This window comes from Mesoplodon densirostris, chromosome 5, assembly GCF_025265405.1.
Source record: "Mesoplodon densirostris isolate mMesDen1 chromosome 5, mMesDen1 primary haplotype, whole genome shotgun sequence".
Taxonomy (NCBI): Eukaryota; Metazoa; Chordata; class Mammalia; order Artiodactyla; family Ziphiidae; genus Mesoplodon; species Mesoplodon densirostris.
This window is the reverse complement of record NC_082665.1, coordinates 91,161,006-91,188,919: the sequence shown is the minus strand read 5'-3', so window position 1 is coordinate 91,188,919 and position 27,914 is coordinate 91,161,006. Positions and strand designations below refer to the sequence as shown.

Here is a 27,914-nt window from a genome sequence, read left to right as displayed (position 1 = left end):
GGCTCCAATGTTCAGACTTAGCTGGCAGGAACTCCTAGTCACTTTCTTTTTAAAAAGTCTAACTATGGTGAACTAAGATAACACTGACTTCTGAAGAATGGTAGAAGAGTTTGCCTGTGGGTGTCCCAGAAAGTGGGCTGCCCTCTACCTACTAGGACTTATACTATTAGCTCTATCGTTAAGTCCTTTCTCTTTTGAACTGTGCTGTCTTCTTATTGGAGGATCTGAAACAAAGGAGGAAGGGAAAGACAGTCACAATTCTAGGTGTCAGTGATCAAGAAAAGCTTATACTTAAATAATTCTGATCGTGATGTAAAGGGCCATTGAAAGTTTGGCCTAAATCCTCGACAGAGACAAAATGACAAAATGAATGACAGTGACAAAATGAATGCTGTTATAATCCTCTTGTGGAATTTTGGCTAGATAACGAAACCCAAATTTGGATGAACTAGGGACTTCAGCTTAGTTCCTTAGCAGGAGTGGATACTTAAATCCTTCTCTCATACTTTAAAATGACCACATCTTTCTGTTTAAAGCAACCCTGCACTACCTCAGTCAATACAACCTGGCTTTTTATAGCGTGAGTGTCAGTATATATCCACTTTGAACTCAGTCCAATAGAGTGAATACTAGGAAAATGGAAAACCTCATTATATCCCTCATTCCCACATAATTCTATACCACATCATGAATTCTGAAGACAGATTTATAGTGAGACCTCAGGGCATATCAGATTTCAGATAATTAATCTAACACTACTGTTACAAGGAATTCTTTGAAGGGAGGCAAGTGACTGAGTTGGGACCAAGGTGTTTTCTAAAATCGCACATATAAATTAACCAAACTGAAATATAATACTAATAAATTATCTCTATGACTAGAAGTGTGCTTTTTTATGAATAATGTTGAAAAGTCCAGCTAAATCTCCTCTGACTGTAGGAAATAAAATTTTAAACCTCAAAACATTATTATGGTTAAATATTAGTTCAATATTAAAGCAACTGTGCTGCTAGTTTTCACTTATGTAAAAGCAATTTAAGAATTTATTGTCACAGAATATGAAATTTTGCTTTCAGACTACATCAGAGGGAAGACAACGGCAGTAATGAGATTTATGTAGTACCAACAGAGATTAGAATTTATACTTTGACAATTTTCATTGTTCATCATGGGTTGAAGAATCTAATATTATACAGGCTTCTGGAATACAGTTGCTGTCTTGGGAAAATGGCAGTGTGAGAAAGGAAGGTAATGAGAACTGTCTTTTGTTGAAATTGGATGTGGAGGAAGGACTATAATCATAGACTAGAAATGGAGTCTAGAGATGATCTAAGGCTCTGTATGACAGATTCACACTGAGAGATGAGATGACTTGTGGTCATCTGGGGGCAAATATAGGTTCTAGAACTCAGTGGCTTGTTTTTACCCTTTTAATTCCTGTAAGTACACTAATAGTGGTGCTGGGAATTAGCTGGAGATAAATAGGTTGGCATATTACTTGGTGCACACTCCAAGGTTGTTTAGATTCCATTTTTATCATTAAGAATGTTCCCAGTAGGGCCTCCCTGGTGGCGCAGTGGTTGAGAGTCCGCCTGCCGATTCAGGGGATACGGGTTCGTGCCCCGGTCTGGGAGGATCCCATATGCCGCGGAGCGGCTGGGCCCGTGAGCCATAGCCACTGGGCCTGCGCATCCGGAGCCTGTGCTCCGCAACGGGGGAGGCCACAACAGTGAGAGGCCCGCATACCGCAAAAAGAAAAAAAAAAAAAAAAAAAGAATGTTCCCAGTAGTGACAAAGAAATAAAAATGGTTTATTCTTGGCAGGTTTTCCAGCTCTTTCCACCACTAGAGTAGATCAAACCAATTACTTTTTTGTATTCACTTAATTAATGGTGCCCTTGTGGCCCAAAGGGATGAAAACAAAGCCAGAGAATAAACAATTTATAAGATGGTCATATGGACCTTGATAGGAACCTATGTTTAGAAATTTCAAAAAAGATATAGTATCTATTAAACATTATGAGAAAAAATGCATAGGATTTGAAAGTCTAAAATGAAACATCGTAGTGTATGTAAAGTCACATTACAGGAGGAGCCTAAAGTTTGTACAGCAGTCATAAATTAACTGAGAGAGGAGTGTATTAAAGATTAAACTCACAGACACACACAAATCAGTTCAAAGTTCTTTAGGTGAGATTAGAAGCATGAAAAGTTCAACACATAGTAAATAAGATAAATACTTGCTGAGCAAATTTAATCAAGAGGGGAGCAACTGTTAAAAGTATAATATTCAATGAAGTACAAAAGGTGACAAGATGTTTGGGGCCTCACCGTTTCCGGTAGTTTTGGTGAAACTCGCAAGGGTTCCTCCTGAGCATAAGGGATTCCAATGGCGTGCACCGTAAACTGGAGAGCCCAGCCAGAGTCTCAGTATGGTTTTCAGCCAAGGATAAATGCTGTATCTGAGGTATCTTTGGCAATTGTTTGAAAGATGTGAGATGGTTTTTGTTCAAATTAAAATTCTGCAGCTGGATATAAAATATAAACATCTTGTCATTTGTCTCCTAAAGAGGATGGTAAACTACTAAATCTTGCAAAACACTAGCATACCTCACCTAGACCATAGCCCCTCAAAGGTGTGACAGTGATATTTTTTACAAATGTGGTTGGGAAGAAAAGAGAAATATGTATATTAAAATATTAAGAGAAAATAAGCAGGATATATAAGACTGTAAGCTTGTGTAGGGCAGGAATCTGTTTTTTTTTCCAATGTATACACTCAGTACCTGGCATTGTATTTGGTCCATGGTGGATTCTCAATAAGTCCTGAATGAAAGAGTGAAGAGCCGCATATAATCTCCGCAATATAAAAGTTTACCCAAAGAAACATAATAACTTCTGAAGAGTATTGCCCCTAAGTAGTGAGATTATAATTATTTTCCTTTCTTTCCACTTTTCTGTAGTTAAATTCTATATTGAGAAATAGCATTTTAAATCAGAAAAAAAAAGGCCTTTTTATACCAAAGAAAACTAAAAGCTATCCTTAGGAAAAGAAATGTATGTTAGGCATTTTCCTGACAGATAATGCTTCTTAATATTTTTGCCTTAAAACTGTAATTGTATAAAACCACGCAAGTAGAGACAATAATTCAAAATCTATCACTGACACCTTACCTAAAGGAAAAATTCCTTTATAAGCTGGGGTTTAATACCCTGAGACAGGGTACTTATTTATGAACCTCATACCCCACAAAGACATTTGGTAAATAATTATTGCTAATGGTAAATATGGTGCTAAACAGAGAAAGGACAGCCACAAAGCAGCATGAAAAACACAAATTCAGTTTGAACCCAGCCAGATTTCATTGTAATTTTTCACATCCATTATTGTCATTTTTCTTGTTTTCTTCCATTCGCTCTCCATATGGATATTTTACAGTCTTTTAATCATATCTTTGATAACTTTAGGTTTCCACTCTTTCCTAGGTTATACATAATCTTTATTTATTTTTTAAATAAATTTATTTTTTATTTATTTTTATTTTTGGCTGCGTTGGGTCTTCGTTGCTGCATGCGGGCTTTCTCTAGTTGCCGCGAGCAAGGGCTACTCTTCATTGCGGTGCGCGGGCTTCTCACTGCGGTGGCTTCTCTTGTTGTGGAGCACGGGTTCTAGGCATGCAGGCTTCAGTAGTTGTGGCATGCAGGCTCAGTAGTTGTTGCTCACGGGTACGAGAGCGCAGGCTCAGTATTTGTGGCACACGGGCTTAGTTGCTCCACAATATGTGGGATCTTCCCGGACCAGGGCTCAAACCCATGTCCCCTGCATTGGCAGGCAGATTCTTAACCACTGCGCCACCAGGGAAGTCCCTATACATAACCTTTAGATGCACGTTAGTACTATTGCAATTTTTAATTGAAAACCCAGCCCAAGCAGATCCTGTCTCTCTGTCCTCCTTGAAATCTGTTGTTTTCTCATCTGCTAGTCATTCTCTCATTTTCAGTGTATACCCTGCCACCTTCTCAGCCTCTCAGATTCACCCTACCACAGATCCTTAGTCAGTCGGATAATGTTAGGGGAGACGAGTGGCAAACCAAGTGTGGTTTTTCACCTGGGGCAGAAGGGAAGGAGGCTATGAATATACATGCATCAATTTTCTTTTCTCTTGATACATTGATTTGACAGTTGTAAAGTTTGAATTGCAATTATATAATTTTATATGATACATCCTATTTCTAAAGAAAGAAAGGCCAAAAGAATACATCTAGAGAATACTAAAACTCGGTCAAGCCTTTTCTTCAGTCACTGGAGTTTCTCTCTCTTTCTTCTTTTTTATATGATTGCAAAGATTTGGAAGTTTGCTGATCTGGATCAAGTCAAGTTCACATACTCCAAATTAATGGTCTTCTAGTTCAGTGTTTCCAAAGTAGGCTATGTTACTGTTAAAATTCGTCGTTGTTGTCTGTTTATTTAAATGTGTATTAGAAAAATATAACTAATGCATCACTATTTTATCCCTAGAAGAGAGTCTGGGGAAAAAAAAACCTGAACAAATTAACATCAAGTAACTGAATAAGTTACGGTGGCAGTGATATTACAATTCCTCTGAAATTTTTTATTTAGGTATTTTTAAATTTGTCATTTGAAAAGAACATAAGTAAAATCAAATGCTATCCAAGTCTGTCTAAAGTTGGGAAGGGGCTTTGAAAATGACCAAAGATACCCAGGGACCCATTTCATATTCTGACACTTCCTCTGTCTGCCTGACTGTTTCCCTCTCCTGTGCAACTTTGATGATCTGTTTGTTTGTTTTTTAACATCTTTATTGGAGTATAATTGCTTTACATTGCTGTGTTAGTTTCTGCTGTATAACAAAGTGAATCAGCTATACGTATACGTATATCCCCATATCCCCTCCCTCTTGCGTTTCCCTCCCACCCTCCCTATCCAACCCCTGATGATCTCTTTTTGTTGCCCTACCTCAGCCCAGCTCAGAGTTGTATCTTAACCTGCTCTGGGATTTACCCTTCCTTCTTGTGGCCGCCTGATTTCCTTCATCTCCTAATTCTCTTCTGAGAACCTCTGTCTGCCCCTCTGATGGCTACCAGAGCTCACTCCAGCTACCCATCTGCCTGGTGAAGCAAAGGGCAGCTCTCCACAGAGTTCTCAAGCAATCCTGAGCAAAGAGACAGATTATCTTTAACTTCAGGAGCTTAGGGTCCTTGGAATATCAAGGAGGCCATATAAATTTTAAAATTTTTAGTTTGTTTTTGTCACTGTTCTGATTGGCAACTTCTGCCCCTCCATTAGAATGTGACCCTGAAGCCAAGACTCTTGTCAACTACCTGTAGAGTCTTTCTCCACAAGTGTTCAGAGAATATGACAAAAAATCACTAACTTAGAATGATAATGTATATATAATGTAATTGTATTTCCAGTTGACAATGCAAGGAACACAACAGGCTTTTCTGCCAATATGTTCTATGATTACAAATTACTCCCTTAAAAATGGATAATAACAGTATTAATTTGAAAAAGGATAGATTTTTCCCTCTAAAGGGTGACATTTTGATTTATAAATTTCCCTTTTTGCCTTGCCCAGGCATCGCTTAGCACTCTCACTAAGACCTGACCACATGAGAGGAGCCACAATATGAACAGACAATGGTCACGTACCCATATAGCAAAGACTTCACTTTAACTTAGTAACTGGACATCCTAGGGAGAAGATACCTTGGCAATCTTGCAGCACTTAAATCCACCAGTGAATTGTCCACTAACCAGAGGGTTTCAACTCGAATTAGTCTTCTAAGAATCCTGTTAAAATTTGCAACTTGATAAGGGTCCCCCAAATCCTGAAATGAAAGGTTCAAATTCTGAAGGAAAAACAAAGAAAAAGAAAAAGCAAGTGCTTTATCAACTTTTAAAAATAGTTATTAATTTTAGATGTGTTGCATATTTAAACCAGCAGTTTTTACTATTTTTTTTTTTGGGTCTTCTAAAATATTCACACATCCAAACACACAATTATTGCAGAGTTTCTCAAGGTAGGGAGGGAAGGTGAAGATCTTGACTGGATCCTGATTAGAATTACACACAAGGTTGTTGGGGGGTGGGTGTCAGGGAGAAAGGGAAAGACCCTCATACAGATTCTGAAACTTCTAGGGGTAAATCTTCTAGGGGTAAATTACTTCTAGGGGTAAAAAGTGGAGGAGGTAAAGCTCTGTTTGGCTTTAAATGATTAGTTATCTTTAGCCTCCTTGGAAATACTCAGAAATCACATTTATATACATTTCAGAATAAGATTCAAAAGATGGAAAATATTATTTTATTTAAAAATAACCTGGGATACATAGATAAAGATGACTTGGCATATTTCAGAGATAGTGGGTATTTTATTTTTACTTTTAACATCAGTCAACTTTGATCTCAAGGAAATTAAAACCACTCTCAGTGGTAGCATTGCTGTTGTAAACTCTACTGCTAAAAGTCAACTTAACTTCTTGTTTCCAAAATTTTACCATCAATTTCTGTGAATAGAAATTATTGCATAAAATGACATTTTTTAAAAATTTGAAGCAAAATAATTTACTATTTTAGGGAAATATGGATATCTCTATCTAAAAAGATAAGGTCTTGGGCTTCCCTGGTGGCATAGTGGTTGAGAGTCCACCTGCCGATGAAGGGTACACGGGTTTGTGCCCCAGTCTGGGAGGATTCCACACGCCGCGGAGTGGCTGGGCCCGTGAGCCATGGCCACTGAGCCTGTGCGTCCGGAGCCCATGCTCCACAATGGGAGAGGCCACAACAGTGAGAGGCCCGCGTACCGCAAAAAAATAAATAAATAAATAAATAAATTTTGAAAAAAGATAAGGTATTGATATTTTTAGACATTAAACATTATAAAATTTGTTACTTTAAATTTTATTTTCCCACAGTATAAAAGGCCTTAATTTAAAATAAAACCAAAGAAATATTAAGATATATTTATCATTTCTACATTAAATACCACCTTCTCAAATAGGATTTTTTGACCACTATTTCCCAATAAGGTTTTCTGTGATAGTTTAAAGTTTATTTAGCCATTCTCTGACAGTATAGTTATCTAAAGGCCAGTTAAACTTTCTATGATAGTTTATTAGCAAGGTTCCATTGGCCTTTACAATATATCCATGGTTTAAATGACAGCTATAAAGAACGAATGCATGTATACACTGGAATGATTACCTCTAAAAAGAATCCTGGGAGTGGAGGTCAAAGTTTTAAGTCTATTGTTTAAATTTTTCAAATAAATAAATAGGAGCATTGTTTAAACTTTTAAAGAGTAGAATGTATCTATCCATTATATAAGAATAATTAAAATTAATTTTAGAAAGAAAACACTGTAGTGGGAAACAATATGCTATTTTCCTGTCTTCTTCTAATCAGCTGTGTGACCTTGGGCAAATCATTTCTCTTTCTAAACCTTCCTTTCCTTTTTGAAAGGAAGGAGTTTGGACCAGACCCTCCCTGAAACTCCTTCCCACGCCTTAATTCTATAATTCTACAACATACAAGATCAATCTGTAAAACAAAAGAGGCAACAGGAGATCCCAATAAGTCTCATTTGGGGAAGATTTCCTAAAATCCTCATATACAATTTGATCACTTCGAAGAAAAAATATTGACATCTTACTCTGCTATAAAGAAGTTGATTTATTCTTTTATTGCTACCAATGGCTTAGTCTTCCCAGTTAAATCTTCAGTCCTCTGCTTAAACATGACTTGCTCCAATTGGAATTAGAAGCTTGAGTGATGGCAGCCCCATAGATTGGTAGTGGTCAGGCTAACTACAGGGACTGTTTCAATGCCAGTGGCTGAGCCAGCTGAGTCATTTTCAGCACCAAGAAACCACAGCTCATATCCTTCACTGGTGAAAGTTTGATTTGTTCCAGGGTAGCTCTGTTCAGACCCAACTGGCTGCCCTAAATCTTCAAAACTTTTGGCTTACTGCATTGTTCAAAGGATTCCAGATTGTATCATAAATTCATTGATAAGGATTATTGTTCAATATTTGACTGTTTTATTATTAAAAAAACCCAATTTCATTCTCAAGTCTTTTAAACGTTTTCCAAAGTTCAGCAATATCAAGATAAAATAAAGACTAGAAAATAAGTAGCAAGTCTTGATGAAGAGAAGGGATGGAAAAAGAGATGGAGAGCCCAAACACCACTATTTTCAGAGAAAGTTCTAAAGATGTGCTTAAAGTTTTGATGTTTATGCTGGTAAATACCCTTTTAAAAAAAGTGTTGTAATTTAATCAATGAGGGAAATAGGCTTTTTTTTTCTTGTGTTTTTATGTTCTCACCGTGCAGTCTTCCCAGTTTTCTTGCAGCCATGTTTCCCATTTGTTTTTTTAAGGACTCTTTTCCTTGGAGGCAAGGTACACTCCTGTCTGAAGATCAACTCTTCCACAGAGGGTCCTGAGCAGAAATCACAAGGTGAGATCTTGGAAGTAGGTTTAGGAAGAAAGGATTGACAGCCTCACTGGATGCTTGGCCAGTTGTTTTAAACTTCCATTAGATATTTGGATTGAGGGAGACAGGATTGGACTCTTATGCCCACATAGTGTGAGCAGTAACAAAATGTATTTATGCGACTTAATACACTCCTGCTTGCCTGCCTAACTGGGTTGGGAAGAGATGGGGACAGAAAAGATGCCAGGACTTGACCACTTTGTACACTTTCTAATTGTTGAAAATCATTTTTCCTGAAATGTGCTGAATAACTTTCCTCTCATGTCTTCCAAACAAAATAAAGTGAAACCTCTGATTTGAGAACATTAAATCAGATGTGTAGGTATGACAGGAGTAAATTAATCACGAGATGATTGTTAAATATTTAAGCCACCCAGTTCCTTTGTTTCTCTTCCTGCTGCAGGAAGCCTTGTGCATTTCTGATGGGCTGACTTCCTAGGCCCTCCCATCACACAATGAGTTATACAAGAGAGAGGAAATAGCAAACAAATCAGCAAGTTTATTCTTTTCCATCTGTTTTACTTTTTTTAAGTTTACAGTAGAGTGAATACAGTTATCAGAAAAAAAATAGGGTTGCAGATTATTTTAATTTAAATTGTTCACAAGTTTGCTATCTATGGTCTAGGTTTCCACAGAGGATCAAATGTCAGTTTTAGCTTAAATTCTCACCTATAGATTTCTTTTAAAATGCAATTTAACACATTGCTAGGAAAAATGTCCTAGCTAAAATGTATAATATCTGTATTCTTTATTAGACTCTTTAATTCTGGGCAAATATTTTGAGGTTCAGAGATAATTTGATGATTTTCTAGAGTTAAAGGGGAGGAATGACCTCTATTAACTGTTTGGAAAAGTCAACATGCAGAGTTAACTTTTAATCTTACATAAATTACTTCTAGCCCAGGCAAGTGAGAAAAATCATCAGTATAATGGTTTTAATTTTCATATAATTTTCTCTTTAGGGATCATGAAGTCACTCCTGACTTTATCTCTCTTTTGTCTCTCAATTCAGTTAGCCACCTAGTCCAACCAGTTTTCCCCTTGAGAACCTATCCCTTCCCTTTCAATGTCCAGACCCTCATATCTTCCTACTTGAACGGTAACTACTGTCTCTTGGATCTCCTGGTTTGCAATCTTCTCTCCTTCAACATAAATGACACAAATTGCCATCCAGCTCTCGTAAAACACAGCTTTTACCATAGGACTGACGTATTCAAAACATTTCAGATTTCTTATTACTTACCAAATAAAGATGAAAAAGCCTAGTTCATCAAGCAAGGTTTTCTACAATCTTATCCCAATCTCCATTTCCAAACTCATTTCCTACTATTTTCCAACCTTATTGTGTTCCAAATCGGGTTTGCACATAACTTCCAGGGTTAGGGAAAGGATATCTTGTTTCCAGTCTGGAGTTAAGTAGCAGGTAATTGTGTGACTCCAGATGATTAATTTTAATTTTCTGAGCCTCAGTTTTACAAGTTTGCAAAAATATGGGGAAGACTAGCATCAAGGGCCCATCAAGGGCTGAATTTGGTGAGAAATTATGTTTGAAGTTGATAATGTTTTATAAAAAATACTGATTTCTAGTACTTTTACACCAACATAGCCTTCTCATTGCCATAGACCCCTACACTCTTATCATGCTACCCCAGGCAAACTTCATTCATCTCTGATGCCAACCAAGCCCCTGACAGCAATCCTAAACTAAATGATTTCATTTCCCTTCCAACTCTAATATATTGTATTTCTTGAGTCAGACCTGGCACCATTTGTACCCCTTTCCCCCCAACTCCATTTTTCTGGAATGCATGATTCCCCTAATTTCAAAGGTGAAAAGAGCACAGAAAAGATATTGAAGGTATCAGGAACAAACTTTGCTTTTGTGGCAAGTTCATCTGGACTGTGATGGGAGATAATGAGTCTGTTTGTGAAGGATTTATGGAAGGCGATAAAAGCAGCAGTCCAATGTTCCATTATTGACAAAAACATCAGTTTTTTCATCAGGCACAGGTGGAAGCCAAGAATCTAACCTGTCCTTTTAGACATTTCTATCATAACAAACTGTAATGTTGCCACCCAGGGAATCACTTACCCCTGAAGGTGGTAGTATCCCTATCACTTTACAAATAAAATATCCTTGTGCTAGGAAATGATCTTGTTCATTGATTAGGATGATTGGAGTTAAAAGTTGTAGAACTGGAAAAACTGGAACCATCACCTAATTGACTGGGGAGACCTCAGGATTTATTGTCTTTAATACCTCCCCCAAATTTGTTGGCTTTCTTTGTGCAATAGATGCCCCAGAGTTATTAAACTCTGCCCTGTATTGTTTGTTTGAGTTCTATCGATCTTCTGTTCTTTCAATTATTTCTTTTTAAAGCAGCTTTCAAAGATTTCTTTGAAGTCGGAAGCCAAAGGTCTCTTCCACTGTGAGGAGTTCTATTAAATTGGATTCTTTTTTTTAAACTCAGACCTGGTTGATAATTGAAGATATATCTTAGCAGCTGAGAACTAAAGTCTGGACTATCTGGCAGCCCAGGGATGTTGGCTTTCACCTGCCATCTCTGAGCTTGTTCTTTGTCCCCTCACTGGATTTGTAACTCCTAACAGCAGTGACTGAATTAACTTGCTGGGAGATTTTCAAACAGAAAGAATCTATTCTCTAAAAGAATTCTGCCAACAGTTTGCTCTTTTGCTTCGTTTAATTGGGAGGAGTTAAGTCCGTCTCTATCTGGCAATCAAAGCCTTGGGAAATTGCTGTTTATCACACACCAGCTAACCTTTCTTTTCTTAGGGCCTCTTCCTGGATGTACAATTTGAGCAACTGAGATCAACTAAAGTAGTCTTATGGGTGTTTCAGGATCTAATCTAGAAAGAGGGTCATTCTTATCAGAATGCTTCTGAAATGCACTTGTTCTCCATCTCACAAAAAAAAAAAAAAAAAAAAAGCAAAAAAACCAAACACTTCAACAAAATTTAGGGCAACAAACAAAGGACATCTGTTTTCTTCATGGTTTGAGGTGATGGGATTTTCCACTGTTTCCCATCGCCTAGATCACGCTCCATTCTTTTTACCACTTGTGAGAGAATGGGTGTTGTTAATGATTTGTAGAAGCAAAATGTGCCTTATCTCTGCAGAGCAATGATAGCCTCTGCATAAATGGCCAGCATGGTCATCACGAAGGCTCGGTTTGCTGAGTGACGACCTCAGGGCACGACTTGGCTGCTTAAATCAGGGAAGGAGGGAGACCACAGGACTCTTTACACATGCTCATTTTCAGTTTACACCTAGATTTTATTCTTCTGTCATCTCTTCCAGTTTCTTCAGTTCTACAGTTCTCTCTAAACCTCAACTTTCCACCTGTGCTCCAAAGACAATTTCTTTTTGCCTCGTTGTGCTTGCCACAATTATCAACCACTCCCCTCACACACACTTACACATACACACACGCGCGCGCACACGCACACGCACATAAATGCCAACACCCTTACTTTCTCAAGTTTTCACTTCCTATTCAAATTTCTTCCTTTCCTGCCTCTCCACAAGCCCCCTAAACCAGTGTTTCCCATAGCATGGCCCTCAAATCATCTGCAACAGAATTGCCTGTGATATTTTTAACAAATTAAGATTCCAGGGCCCCACTCCAGACTAACTATATCAGATTATTTGGGAGTGCTGCCTGGGAATCTGTGTTTTCCACACACTTCCAGGTAATTTGTCCGTACACTGAAGTTTAAGGGCCAATTAAACCCTGCTTTTGTTAGCCCCTGATGTAACCCTTTCTCTTTCTTTTGCTGCTGAACTCTATGCCTGTGACACACATAGCCTGCCTCCACAGCCTCTGGTCTCCTTCCTTCCTAATTCCCCATAATTTCTTTTTTATTACTTATTTATTTATTCATTAAAAAAATTTTTTTACAGTAGGCCCCTGTTATCTATTTTAAAAATAGAAGTGTGTACGTGTCACTAATTCCCCATAATTTCTTGCTCTTTGAAAAAAATTCTAAGTTCTCCAAAGGGAAGTTCTAATTTACCTTTGATAGTACTATCTAATAATATTTTATTATTATAAAATAATATAATATAAATCATTATAATATAAAATAATGTTTTCTTATATAAGCCAGTGCTTAGCTGCAAATAGATATGGCAGAGTTAAACATAAGAAAGAAAATGATGTTATTTTAATCACCCTTTGTCAATTGAGTTTGAGTGAAAGAAGAAAGACATTGGTGGGTAAAGTAATGCAATGGAGTGGGGAAATGGGCAGATGAGTATATCTAAAGCAACTTTTCTTAAATCAATATTATAATTGTGCAATAGACAATGTGTCTTCAAGTCTGCAAATACAGATACAAGGTAGCCAAGATACTTGATGTTTTGTAAAGAATACATACTCACTGCAGCAGGAATTATGTCTAATATTATTTCATCAGCTTATGGGGGATGCAAAAGCAACAAGAGAAACGCACACTCTCTGTCCTTACACAACTTATCTATTGAAGCTACTTATAGAAATCAAACATTATGTATATTGGGGCTGCAGATAAAAAATTCTTCATACTGTCACACCAGTACACTTGTAAAATCTGATAGGATGAAAAAGGAATAGTAAAACATTGGTTATTTTACCAAATTTAAAATGCTTAGTGAACATACTAATGAGACTACCTGGTTTATTTAGATTATTTTTTACGCTTTTTAAAAAACTGATATAGGATTAATCAGCTTAAAGTCATCCACTGAAGTGACAGTGTTATTCATGACCATAACGTTCCAACAAAGATCATTGGTTAAGTAAAGTTAATAATATCCTTATGATGGAAAGATCTGCAACTTTTAAAAAACTTGTTTGGGGTAATGTTTAATAACATGGCAGAAAGAAAGGCTCACAATATAAAGTGAAAAAACTCAAGAAACACAATTGTTCACATAATTTTGTAAAGAAATATATACATGCTTTTCAAAAAAAGACTGGAAATAAAAGTCACAGTGACTATTTCTGGATAATTGAATTACAGGTTCTTCTTTCTCTATTTTCCAATATTTAATACTTAACACTTATTATTTATATAATCAGCTATAAGAATATACTTTTAAAGGTGGTTTCACTATATTAACAACTCTATGGTCTTGAAATGGGAAATTTTTCTACCTCCAAGTAATACAGGTTTTTAATCCCCAAGTAATGTCTTGTGATCCTCAAAAAACATCCACTAGGAGCATGTACGCAAAGACCACACACTTCTGTTCCTTTACCTTCTCTTACTCTTGGGCAACGCAGTTGACTTCCTTTGATGTCATTTTGTTCTACCTTGTGCCAAGTAAGGTACTTAAAAGAATCTGATGGAAGCTTTAAAATAAGAGAGAAGAGAAATATCATCTGGCAATATATAGTTCACTTACTTTTATGGGTGCAAGTAATGTGAACCCATCCCAAACGTTCAGCCAAATTGAACTCCAGTTACCTAACGGTATGCTCATAAACGTTATCCTAGTCCAATCTAAATTATGTATTATTCAACTTTGCATCTCCAACACCTGCAACTGATTTATGTTTGATGACAAATGACAGCAGAAATAAATATATTACCCATTCATGAATCCACTTTACACCACCTCTGATAAACTGTCCTTTAATATTTATTGAATAGCTCATAAAGAATCTCATTTCATTTTAGAAGAGTTGTAATTGTTAATGGCTCTTCATTATATGGACCCCAAGTAATCCCTCTAAGTTAGTCCAGTTGTACAAGTTTTGCCTTTTGAGGCTACACAGAAGAATCCCTCCACATGTGACTACTATTTTAAGTGTTTGGTAATAGTTGTCATCTTCTTTGTCATTTAGTTATTACTCACAGATCATGGTTTACAAATTATTAAATATCCAGGGGAAACATGGTTCTCCTTGGGAAGAGTTCCATTTTATTGACATTGCTCTTAAAATGTGTAGCCAGTATTGAATGAAATATTTCAGGTCTGGTCATCTTCCTTTTCTGGACAGTATATTATTGACCAGAATATGTGCCAAGATCACATCTAGGGTAATTTTATGTTCTTTACTATTACTGAGGTTGTAATCAATCAAAATTCCTGCATTTTACATAGCTTATGGTAGATTCAAGGTTAACACAAACAAAAAGGCATATTACTCAGAAAGGAATATTATGTTAAATACATACGCCATAGATTCATTCTTCTCTTAGCCAGTGTTACGCACATATATAAATGAACCCAGAATATTTGATTTGAAGAAATGTCATTACAATATTTGGAACAACTGCATTCGTTTCACAGAGCAGCATTTTGCATAGTTTATGCTTTGCTTGAGCTGTACATTTGTGTGACTAATACTAACATGAAAAACATTTCCACCATTAAATAAGCTTATGAGGCTCTGGATTAAACCAAACTAAGCATTTCTCTTACTACAGGACTTCTCTGAGCCTTTAGTATCTTAGCATATATTGTGAGTCTGTACTACAAAGTGTTCCCCTGGACTTTTAAACCATAGAACCTTTTATTCTTAGAACAGCACATGGGACTAGTGCATCCTGTAAAGCAAAATTTGGGAAAAGCTGCCTCAAAATAAATTGGGAAGAGGTGGCTTTTTAATAATCAATTAGCTTTGATCTTTTACTTCATTACTTCATCACTGAATGACCTTAGTTGTTCCATAAATATTTCAATATCTTCATTTTAAAAATAAAAACTCTCTCCCTTATTAAGAGCAACATTAAAAAGTTAATTCTTGAGCAATTCTTTGAGATAATTTGAGGATTGGCTAACATACTTTCAAGGAATTCACTCATTCTTCAGAACTATAGTTTTTTTTGTGTGTGTGATACGCGGGCCTCTCACTGTTGTGGCCTCTCCCGTTGCGGAGCACAGGCTCCGGACGCGCAGGCCCAGTGGCCATGGCTCACGGGCCCAGCCACTCCACGGCATGTGGGATCTTCCCAGACCGGGGCACGAACCCGTGTCCCCTGCATCGGCAGGCGGACTCTCAACCACTGTGCCACCAGGGAAGCCCCAGAACTATAGTTTAAAAAAACAAGAAGCACAAATATATTTCAGATTATTGAAAAATATAGTCTCTGGCCCATTCTTGGTTGTTCAGTTTACATGTTTATGGAAGCTTCTTTCCCAACCTGTTATGTGCTTTTGGAATCTTTTGCTTGCTCCTATCATAGAATAAAAATTTCTTAGGAGTTAAATTTCCTGTAGTTGCCACACCCCATTTACCTTTTGGTGCTATTTCATGAGACTCTTGCTGAGAAACAAAGAATGTAAGCTAAAGCTGTATTTGAGAATAAAGTTTCCATTTTTCAATTGACATCTAATTTCGTACAAAAACGTGTCTTTTTTTTAACTCTTTCATCTTATTTTATTTTTTAAATTGCATCCATCCTTTAATATTCATTGCACATGCTGCCTCCATTTTAAAATTTTATTTATTTTATTTATTTATTTTTGGCTGCATTGGGTCTTCATTGCTGTGCTCAGGCTTTTCTCTAGTTGCGGCGAGCCAGGGCTACTCTTCGTTGCGGTGCGTGGGCTTCTCATTGCGGTGGCTTCTCTTGTTGTGGGGCATGGGCTCTAGGCACATGGGCTTCAGTAGTTGTGGCAATGCAGGCTCAGTAGTTGTGGTGCACGGGTTTAGTTGCTCCGAGGCATGTGGGATCTTCCCGGACCAGAGCTCGAACCCGTCTCCCCTGCATTGGCAGGCGGATTCTTAACCACTGCACCACCAGTCCCTGTCTGTTTTTGAAAGGAGTTATGAGGTTGATTTTGGGATTTCTGACATTGTAGGAAAATGAGCCTTTGCATTTCTTTGTTTATATCTATGTAAGGCTGTCAATGTGTTGCAGTTCTGTGACCGTTGTTTCTTCTTAAAGGAATAGTGAATATTTGTGTCTTACCCTGTTCTTTTTTCTTTTTTAATTCTGATGGACCAATTGATGAATCCATTCGTTCAATAAATATTTTTGAATATTTTGAATTTCAATCCATTCATTTATTCAAAAATATATATTGTACCCTTGCTATGTGTCAGGCACCCTGTCAGACACTGAGGATACAAAGTTAAATAAAATATGGCATTTGTGCTTGAAAAACTCATTTTCTGTAATTTGGGAGGCAGACATATAAATAACTCATTTTGATCCAGTGGGATGAGTGGAACAATTTTGAAAGAAGGAAAGGAGAAAAGGCCTGTATGATTCCACTTAGATGTGTTAGAGAGAAGTCTTGGAAGTGGTAAGTTTACGAGGAGAAAATTTTATCTTGTAGCCAAAGGACATTCCAGAAAGAAAGGAGATAAATCTCAGACTAGGGACAGAATTTGAACTCAATGGGGGAAAGGAAGAGACACCATTTTTGTTTCTCTGGTCATTATCTTTTCTACTCATCTTGGTCTCTTTTGTCTTCCTTCCTCCACCTCAGATTCTTTCCCTTGCCTCTTTGAGTTGGGACTGAGAGTACCAACCTTTTATTTTCCCCCCAATTACAAGGATAGGTTTAATACACTTATTAAAAGTTTATACACTTATTAAAATACACTTATTTAATAAGTGTATAAAGTTTATACACTTATTAAAAGTGTATTATAATTATACACTTATTAAAAAGTGTTAAATCCAAGGTAAAACACATTTTTAAACTTATCACTAGGTAAAGGGCTAATCAAAAATATTTACCAGGGATGATATTCCAGAATCCGAACGTGAATAAAAAGTTCTGTTCCTCAAGAGAGCCGAGCCAGTATGTGACTCACTCAGATCGGAGGTGTAGGATGAATTAGATGGATGAATCTCCTGACTGCTTGTGTTTTGACCTGAAGAACTGAATGAAAGAAAATGCTTAAAGTCTTTAAATGTAAATACCTTTGTGTAAAACAACAATAACAACAAATTATAAACACCAACTTTTCCAATTAGAGGAGACATAAATGATACCCTAGGAATTCTATCATAGTCCTACGCACATTTTTTTATGGCTAACAGTCACTTAAGACAAATTCTCTCCCAAGGTAAGGGTGTCTACATAGATTGCAGATCTTAGAAAAGTAAATCTAATGGTACACACAAATACATGCTTATAGGATACGAACGAGAAAGTCAGCCCTAATTTTGGAATATCATTCCTAGTAGAGCTATCATTGCAGATTTGGCACAAACAAGCCTTAAACTCCATACTGGTTTTTCCATTGATCTGGACCTTCCATTTTCCCTGATATTTCCCCCAAACCTCTTACATTTCCTCAAATTGGTGGCACACATATTAAAAATTCAGGTTCTTTAATCAATCTTACTCACTTTGAAATAATACTCAAAGTATTGAGTACAATGTAAAAATGTTTTTCATTTTTCATTCATTAACTGATGTGCTATAGTAGAAGAGCATAACCATTACATCATTTCAAAAAATAGCACTACTGTGCCATTAAGAAAAAATAAAACTGTGTCCTCTTTTTTTTTTTTTTTTTTTTTTTTGCTGTACGCGGGCCTCTTACTGCTGTGGCCTCTCCCGTTGCGGAGCACAGGCTCCGGACACACAGGCTCCGCGGCCATGGCTCGCGGGCCCAGCCGCTCTGCGGCATGTGGGATCTTCCGGGATCGGGGCACGAACCCGTGTCCCCTGCATCGGCAGGCGGACTCTCAACCACTGCGCCACCAGGGAAGCCCAAACTGTGTCCTCTTATCAAGGAGAAAATTATTCCTCCATCTGCTACTAAATAACAAATCAAAGACTTGGTCTCAATTATGTGAAAAAGTCAGAAAATATATGCCTTTCAGTTCTTTTCCACTTGAGCAATTCTTTAATAATTTGGATACTGTTTCTTGACATTACCAAGGAATAACTTACCATAGCAACAAATTAACAAACATTAGAAGAACAACATTACATTGTGCAAAATTTATTATTCCTGAGGCAGGTAAATCCTACTATCTATGACCAGAGTTTTGGCCAACAATCAGGGAGAAAAAAAAAAAAATGGGGCAAAATGGAACAGTATTTCAGGGGATGAACAGAGGATAAAAGTTGAACTGACTTTTTTAGTTCACTTGTCTTTATGAAACTGTGCTAGCCATTTTCTGCCAAAATGAAACCAGGAAAATAAGGGTAATGAACATGACTGAATCTGTCTTCAGTGACTGGTGTTCTGTGATTCTAAACTTCAGTAGTGGTTACACAGTGATGAGAGGCTGACTCGTAAGTGTGAGAAATGGTCTTATTTTGCTTAAAGCAGAGAACAGGGGAAAAATAAGTTCACATAACCAAAATATCTGATGAGAGAGATCCGGCTGATTGGGTTTTCAGTACACTTTTCTTGTGTAGTGCTACAAGACCAAGCCCAACAGCTTCAAGGTAAAACCATGTTTATAAGTAACTGAAAATTATCTCATCGTCTTAGTTTACATTAGCTGATTTGAGAGTTTAACTTAAAGAAGTACTTGTGCCATTACCCTGACTACTAGACATTTATGAATAATAGAAGGTAATTAAAACTTCAGTAACACAAGTACATATGCAAATAACATCCCCACTATTTCTTTTTCTCTCCTTTTTTTTTTTTTCTTCTGCCAGAATGGAATGAATTGAATTTGATGTAGAGTTTCAGCTAAGGACAGATGATCTAAGAAGATTCTAACCAGTAGATGACTAGTCTGACTCTCTTTCAGTGTGATATCTTTCTGTGGGTCCCAAAGGCTGGATTCCTTCTCTCACATTCATATACGCTTCCTGGGCGCCACACCAGAGGGCAGTGGTGAAGGGCAGTATGCTGGAATCTTGCAGTAAAACCTTTGGGACATTCTGAAAATCTTTGTTCCGTTACTTCTATCTTAAATTCCATACGGAAGTTTTCTTTGGTCTGCTTTTGGGGGAGAAATATCAGCAAAGAAGTATAATTTCTGATCCTTTAGTTTAAAAAAAAAGAAAAGGTAGATTATCCTCAAACTTCTACTCCATCTGCTTTAATGCACACATCACTGATGTCAAAACTGCAAGACCTGTGAGTCTTAGGAATCTACAAACAGCTACTGCTGTGACCTCGGGTCACTTAGCACCTCTGGTGGTTCCTTACCTTTAATATTCAGAAGATGATATGGACTCTGCCTGAGTGAAAAGCTTTTCTGTTTTGTTTTGCAACATTATTGCCATGATGACAACTATTACTAATATAATAATTTTACAGCTAACATTTCTTGAGCACTTGCTATGTGCTAGGCATTGTACTAAGAACTTTACATAGATTAACTCATTTAATCATTACAATCACCAAACAAAGTGGGTAACATTATTATTTTGATTTTAGAGATGAGGAAATTGAGACCCAGAGAGGTGGCATAACTTGCCCAAGTCACACAAGTAAATGACCAAGTGTTCTTAATTACTAGGGTTCAAATACGATTCAGATAAGCTACTGTGATTCTTTTTTTTTTTTTTTTTTTTTTTTTTTTTTTTTTTTTGGCGGTACGCGGGCCTCTCACTGCTGTGGCCTCTCCCTTTGCGGAGCACAGGTTCCGGACGCACAGCCTCAGCGGCCATGGCTCACGGGCCCAGCTGCTCCACGGCATGTGGGATCTTCCCAGACCGGGGCACGAACCCCTGTCCCCTGCATCGGCAGGCGGACTCTCAACCACTGCGCTACCAGGGAAGCCCTGTGATTCTTTAAATAACTGTAAATCTGTATCATTTATTAGGGTGAAGTTGTTAGTAAGGAAAAACATTAATATTGATTTTTCTTATTCTGATTGCTCCACTTAACTACAGATAATTTACTAGTTAATAGAACATGTAAATCTTAGCACTGACTATTTACTGAAAACAAAAGGTAAGCCTTTAGTAGTAGAACCTATGAGAGCACCATTCCAGATAACATCAAGCTGTTTTTAAAACCCTCTCCTATTGCCCCTCCCCAAAAGAAAATAAAGCTAGACTTGCAGTTTAGTTGGTATATTGGTTTACTCATTTTTAATCTTTCTGCCTGCAGTGAACAAACAGTTATCATAAATTATAACTCTAAATCCTTATGAAAGAGAAATTAATTTTATTAATGCTGTAGTAAAAGCTGCCACAGAGGAGGTGCCATGGCTAAAACTGTACATTTGTCAGGAGTAACTTATAGTGTCTTTAAATTAGGTGGTATTATCTGAATTGGCCATCTATTCTTGGTTTTAAAAAGTGTAGAATGGCCAACAAGAAGGAATCAGGTGAGCTGAGACTGCAGGATGAAAAACAATAATAATATAATCTATTAATTCATGAGCCCCTTTCATTGGAAGATTGCAGTGTCCTTTACAATCAGGAATTTATAAGCCTCATAAATTGTCGGCTGCAACAGGGTGCTGTTTAATTAAAATGTCAAGTTGGTGATTATGTAGCTTTGTAAGGAGAGTGAAGGAGAAAGTGGCAGATGTCCTAGTTTCTGAGGTGAAGCCGAGCTCTTGAGGTGAGGGAGGCTGTATTGGATACACATCAACCAGAAGGCCAGAGGGCACCTTACAGACACCCAGCATTGTCTAAATTGCATTGCCTGTGATTCCATTTCTAAATGTTCCATTTACATTCAGTGCTGCATCATGAGAGCTTTGTATTTTGAAAGGAAGAAAAAGCTCAATCGTATTTTTCAGTTAGCAAAGGACACTCCCCAAATCCTCAAATGCTGTCTTTCTCCTCCCAAAATATTGAGCTAGGTTCTCAAATCTAGTGGAATCTTGCTAAACCCAGGCACTTCTTAGGTTACTGGCTAGAGGAAAATTACCACGGACTCTGGAGCATTAAATTTGGGTGAAAGGAGATATAAATCCAGCCTCTTTGATTTCTTTGACCATTCTTCTTATCTTTTAAAATCCAGAATCCCTGTCCTCTCTATGCCTATATTTAAATGTATTCATTTGTAAAACGGGTGATGATTTTACTATCTGCATGCTAGAGATGGTGATGAGATAATATAAAGTACTGGGAAAGGAAGTTTCATGAAATCAAGAAGTAATTTGGTATCATAATGTGTTAGTTTCTGGAATGGCAAATTTGGTATACCAAGTTATTACATTCAAATTTGGGATGGCTCTATATTAATTTCCCAGAACTAAACCCATAAATTGAGTAAATAATCATATAGCAATGAACTGTTCTAAAAAACTGTGTGTTTTACAGATAACCCTCAAATTTTAGTATGCAAGGCCCAGGATTGTAACAGATATATCTGAAATTATTTAGATTGTTGATTCTAAAAACATAGCACAACTAATTGTAATTTTGAAAAACATACAACTAAAATTATCATTTCTCTATTTCTATCTGAATGGGTCAGGTTTTAATCTTATTCAACCTTGTATTCTTATGAATTTTGCTTTTTCCTGTTGTTCCAACCCCATGTGCATTCTTATAAACACAAATAGGTCCCCACATTAAGGTACAACAAAAGTAAAAGAACAAACATGTATCAAACTTCTCTAGAGGGAAAGCTTGTAAATTTCAATACCTATTAGTGGGTTCACTGATATTTATAGAAGTAAGAAGTTATATTAAAATACCAAAAACAATGAAGATAGACTGAGATACCTCTATGTTCCATTAACAAAATTATATTTAGATATTTTTAGAACTTTATTCTAACCACATATGTAGCTGTTATTTAGAAGATTCCCAATACTTAAGAATGTTTTACTACAGAAACATAAATCAATGGAACTAGATAGAAAGACCAGAGAAAAACCCACGCACCTATGGTGAACTAATCTATGACAAAGGAGGCAAGGATATGCAATGGAGAAAAGACAGTCTCTTCAATAAGTGGTGCTGGGAAAACTGGACAGCTTCATGTAAAAGATTGAAATTAGAACACTCCCTAACAGCATACACAAAAATAAACTCAAAATGGATGAGAGACCTAAATGTAAGACCGGACACTATAAAACTCTTAGAAGAAAACATAGGAAGAACACTCTTTGACATAAATCACAGCAAGATCTTTTTTGATCCACTTCCTAGAGTAATGGAAATAAAAACAAAAATAAACAAATGGGACCTAATGAAACTTCAAAGCTTTTGCACAGCAAAGGAAACTATAAACAATACGAAAAGACAACCCTCAAAATAGGAGAAAATATTTGCAAACGAACCAATGGACAAAGGATTAATTTCCAAAATATATAAACAGCTCATGCAGCTCAATATTAAAAAAACAAACAGCCCAGTCCAAAAATGGGCAGAAGACCTAAATAGACATTTCTCCAAAGAAGACATACAGATGGCCAAGAAGCACATGAAAAGCTGCTCAACATCACTAATTATTAGAGAAACGCACATCAAAACTACAGTGAGGTATCACCTCATGCCAGTTAGAATGGGCATCATCAGAAAATCTACAAACAACAAATGCTGGAGAGGGTGTGGAGAAAAGGGAATCCTCTTGCACTGTTGGTGGGAATGTAAATTGATAAGCCACTATGGAGAACAGTATGGAGGTTCCTTAAAAAATTAAAAATTGAATTACCATATGATCCAGCAATCCCACTACTGGGCATATACCCAGAGAAAACCATAATTCAAAAAGACACATGCACCCCAATGTTCATTGCAGCACTATTTACAACAGCCAGGTCACGGAAGCAACCTAAATGCCCATCGACAGATGAATGGATAAAGAAGATGTGGTACATATATACAATGGAATATTACTCAGCCATAAAAAAGGAACGAAACTGGGTCATTTGTAGAGATGTGGATGGATCTAGAGACTGTCATACAGAGTGAAGCAAGTCAGAAAGAGAAAAACAAATGTCTTATGTTAGTGCATATATGTAGAACCTAGAAAAATGGTACAGATGAACCAGTTTGCAGGGCAGAAATTGAGACACAGATGTAGAGGACAAATGTACGGACACCAAGGGGGGAAAGCTGTGGCGGGGTGGGAGGGTGGTGTGATGAATTGGGAGATTGGGATTGACACGTATACACTGATGTGTATAAAATGGATGACTAATAAGAACGTGCTGTATAAAAAAAATTAAATAAAATTCAAAAATTAAAAAAAATGTTTTACTACTCCCTATGTTGTTATAATTTTGAAAATTCAACCACATACAACACTACAAAGGAGAAGAATATAGACACTAAAGGACAACATGTGATTAGGTAGATCTTGTGAACAGAGACAAAACTATAATAAAATTCCAAATGAAAGTGACAGTATGTTAGGAAAGTAGTATGACTAAGACTCATTTCATGGTGTGCAGAAACGTGATTGAACAAATACTGGCACTAAGAAAACTTCTTTCTTTTTTTTTCTTTTTCTTCCCTCCCTCCCTCTTTCCTTTCCTTTCCTTTCCTTTCCTTTCTTTTCCTTTCCTTTCCTTTCCCTTCCTTCCCTTCCTTCCTTCCTTCCTTCCTTCCTTCTTTCCTCCTTCGAAAGTTGAAGGTTAAAGTTTAAGTTGTAGCCTGGGCATTACTTTTTACACTGTCTCTAAAATAATTTTATAAAACTTACTAGTTGAAAAATAATAATACTGATCATAAAGATCACTTTTTCACAGAGCTCACAAGTAAACTTCCTCTTGGTATAGTGTATTCAAGGGTGTTAGCAAGTAGGAAAAATAAAGTTTATAATTGTTCACAAAACTTCTACCCATTTAAAAAGTATTGTTTCACATGCCCAATTCTAATTATGACACAGTTTTTAACATTAAAATCAACATAACATCTAGGCACTGCTTGAGATGTACACAGTTTGCTAACAAAAACAAAACTTCTGTAATAGAACTGCTTCAGCCTCTGAACCTCTTCCTAAGCATCATTCCTATCTTAACTATAAGCAGTAAATTTAGGGAGCTATAAATACATTTCATACACTCATGAAACCACAGTGTATTTCATCCTGAAAATTGAAGGTGCAAATCTCACTTTTTTTAAAGATAAGAGCCAACTTCAACACTAATAGAAGGACAAAAAAATTCAAGAAACTTGCAACCCCCCTAATTGTATATTGTCTAATTATCAGGATGCTTTGAGAAATATTTATGTAACAGCTATAACGTTTAGGAGTGAGGAAAAAAGGATTGGGTTTTGGCCCTCTTATGTAATCTCATTTGTGGCTTTATTGATCTAGTAGAAGTCCTGTTTTGTGCTAGTAATTTCATTTAAATATAATTAATAGGTACAAACTAATATTAACATAATTCATGGATATTAACATGGATATTAATAGATATTTCCTTTTGTCTGTCTTATCTGTTTTTCCCCCTGAAATTCACACTCGTTCTCTTAAAGAGCCCTGTGTAGCTATAAATGTACCACTACTAGACAGAGGTCCAACTCTCTCTGTTACAGTATTGATCAACTGAATTGCATTTGTAGCCTGTTGCCTGCTATAGGGGAGACGGTGGCTTCTTTCTCCAATCAGCCATCATCAGTAACACAGGTTGCATGATTTTACATTTTTAAATGAAATTTAGTCCAGGAATACTACCTATGTTTGTTTTTTTGTTTTCTCTTAAGGAATGACTGAGGCTACTTTTTAGTGTTTCACTTGCTTACCTTTCAGACATGTCTTGCTGGTGCATAAAGTTCCTCTGGCCTTCATAAGGCTGTTTTTCTGAAGACATTTTTCATCCTCCTCCCAGGAGGGGCTATGAGAGCTGTCCACCAAGAATCTGCAGCCTCCTTTGGGGGTCTTCCATGTATTCACTTTGACCAAGGAAACAACCTGTTACCTAGCAACCTGGCCCTTTAGGAGGTATTGTTACCAATCTCTTAGTGCTCTTCTAAGGAATTCCTGTGCTCCTGGAGCAGCTAACGGTGATCATTGTTTCCAGTGAGTTGCCTAAACTGTGGTAGAACTGAACCTTGACTATAGAAACATAAATTACAGCAGAGGGAACAAATGGCCCTAGCATCCCTGAAAAGTATGCTGTCTTCAGCTCCATTATTTCTTTTTTTTTTTTTTTTTTTTTTTTTTTTTTTTTTTTTTTTGCGGTACGCAGGCCTCTCACTGTTGTGACTTCTCCCGTTGCGGAGCACAGGCTCCGGACGCACAGGCTCAGCGACCATGGCTCACAGGCCCAGCCGCTCCGCGGCATGTGGGATCTTCCTGGACTGGGGCACGAACCCGTGTCCCCTGCATCGGCAGGCGGACTCTCAACCACTGCGCCACCAGGGAAGCCCCATTATTTCTTGAATCATTTGCATCTGGCTTGAGTTTAGTTGAAGTGGTACTCGTGCAATGTATCCCTCAGTATTTGGTTTCGTACTTCTCTCCTGTAGTTTCAGAACAAGCAGAAGAGGCAAAAAGGAAGCTATCTAATTCCAGCTTGAACCTTGCTCAAATAAAACACCTTTGAATTGAAGGTACGGAATTTTTCCTTGTTCGGCACAAAGAAAGAAATAGCAGATTTTCGTTTCAAAGCAAATTTTTACAACCTGTCACAGAAAAGGGAGAGAATATTATATTGTATACTTGTTTACTGGTCCAAGAAGTCTGTTCAGAGTGCCTCCTATGCGTATAGATAGCGCTGTGAATTTTTAACTTCAGGAGCTGATAAAACAAAAGTTCTCTAAACCTGTTACTTCCATACCTTCTTTCCTCCAAATAGAAAAATGTTAGCTCTGCTTTTGGGTACTGAGAATTTGTTGTTTGCCAAAAGCACAGTAAACACTTTCATAGTCTTTACTGCTTCAGAGAACAAGACATTTAGGAAACCATTTTATTCAAAACTTCATTTGAAAACAAGATATTTGGCATGTCGGAAAAAACTTTATGTTTCCTTTTCATTCCTTTTTCCATGCAGTGGTAATCCATCCATAGACTAACACTATTCAGCAACCTTAGAGGTGTGCTTCATATCAAAAGAGTGAACACACATTCTCCTCCACATTATGTTTCTGTTAGAACTTTAATTTTACATACAAAATGCTTTAGGCTGAAACTTAGCATAAAAACTTTCTGTTGGGCTTCCCTGGTGGCGCAGTTGTTGAGAGTCCGCCTGCCGATGCAGGGGACACGGGTTCGTGCCCCGGTCTGGGAAGATCCCACATGCCGCGGAGTGGCTGGGCCCGTGAGCCATGGCCGCTGGGCCTGTGCGTCCAGAGCCTGTACTCCTCAACGGGAGAGGCCACAACAGTGAGAGGCCCGTGTACCGCAAAAAAAAAAAAAAAAAAAAAAAAAAAAAAAAAACCTTACTATGCTAAAAAATATAATTTAACATATTTGATAATGATCTACAAATTTATTTGTTTCTATTCAAGTTAGTATAATTTTTAAAAAACTATCAAATATCTAAAACATTACATCGCAAATTTTCTGGATATTTTTCCCATGATAGGTGTAGAGATGCCAAATGTCAGACATTTTTTTATCCTTGTCTTTTCTAAGCAACCTCAGAATTTCCCCAAGTCCAAAAATTGTAGACCAATGTTATCCCAAAGTGAATTAGATAAGATAAATAAATCAAAAACTGGTCTTAGTTTATCTTTTTAGCTTTCTAGCTCCAAACAGCTACCCCATACCTCCACTGCCTTGGGCAAAACCTATTCATACTCCAGTGTTTCGATTCTGACTTTTCCAGAATCCTCAGATCCAGTGTCTCCCCCGGTCTCCCAGTTGATCCTCACCTTCTTCTCTCTCTCCTAACTTCCAAGATCTCTGCTCCCATCCTTACTTTCACTTAGCAATCAGAAAAGAATTTCCAGAGGATCCACCTACTCTCATCTACCTGCCCATTTACTCTGCTTTCTTCTCATTAACAGGTATGATATCAATGCTTCTATCTTCATTTGTGGACTAGATCCTATCACTTCATCTCTACTCAAGACAATTGATCCAGAAATTCTTCTGCATCATCAGTTTCTCCGCTCTGCTGCCTCATTCCCACAAAGATATAAACATGCTGTAATTTTTCCCATTTAAAGCAGAAACAAAACAAAAATGCCCTTTGGTCCACTTCTCCATCCAGCTTTATCCCGTTGCTTTACATCCATTACAGCATGGGGGAAAAGTTTTGCAAGTATTGTCTACGCTTGCTGCATCCACTTCTCTTTCCATTTCTCTTGAACTCACTCAAGTATTGTTTTCACTCCACTACTCCACTGAAACTATATTTAGCAAGGCCACTAATGACCTTCAAGCCACTAAATTCAACAGTCAGTTCCTAGTTCTCATTTCTTTGATCTATTCACTGAATTTGAAATGTCGAGTTACTCTGTCTTCCCTGCAGCACTCTCTTCATTTGGCTTCTGGGACCCCACACTCCACTGGTTTTCTTTCTACTTTGTAATCTCTTTTGCTATTTCCTACTCATCCTACCAATCTCTTAATACTGGTGTGCCCAGAGCTCAGTCTTTAGACTTCTTTCTCTTTTAACTCACTCTACTAGTGACTTATCCAGTCTCATAGC

General features: G+C 37.2%; 1 long non-coding RNA gene and 1 pseudogene across 1 annotated transcript in view; one reads left to right on the top strand and one right to left on the bottom strand.

The window, feature by feature from the left end:
• LOC132491167 (uncharacterized) overlaps positions 1-27,914 on the top strand; it is a 74,291-nt gene that overhangs the window by 24,576 nt on the left and 21,801 nt on the right. Inside the window, exon 2 of the long non-coding RNA XR_009532639.1 lies at positions 8,398-8,477. This is a non-coding gene — a long non-coding RNA (uncharacterized LOC132491167). The remainder of the gene's footprint in view (positions 1-8,397; positions 8,478-27,914) is intronic.
• LOC132491166 (uncharacterized) lies at positions 179-25,085 on the bottom strand (annotated as a pseudogene).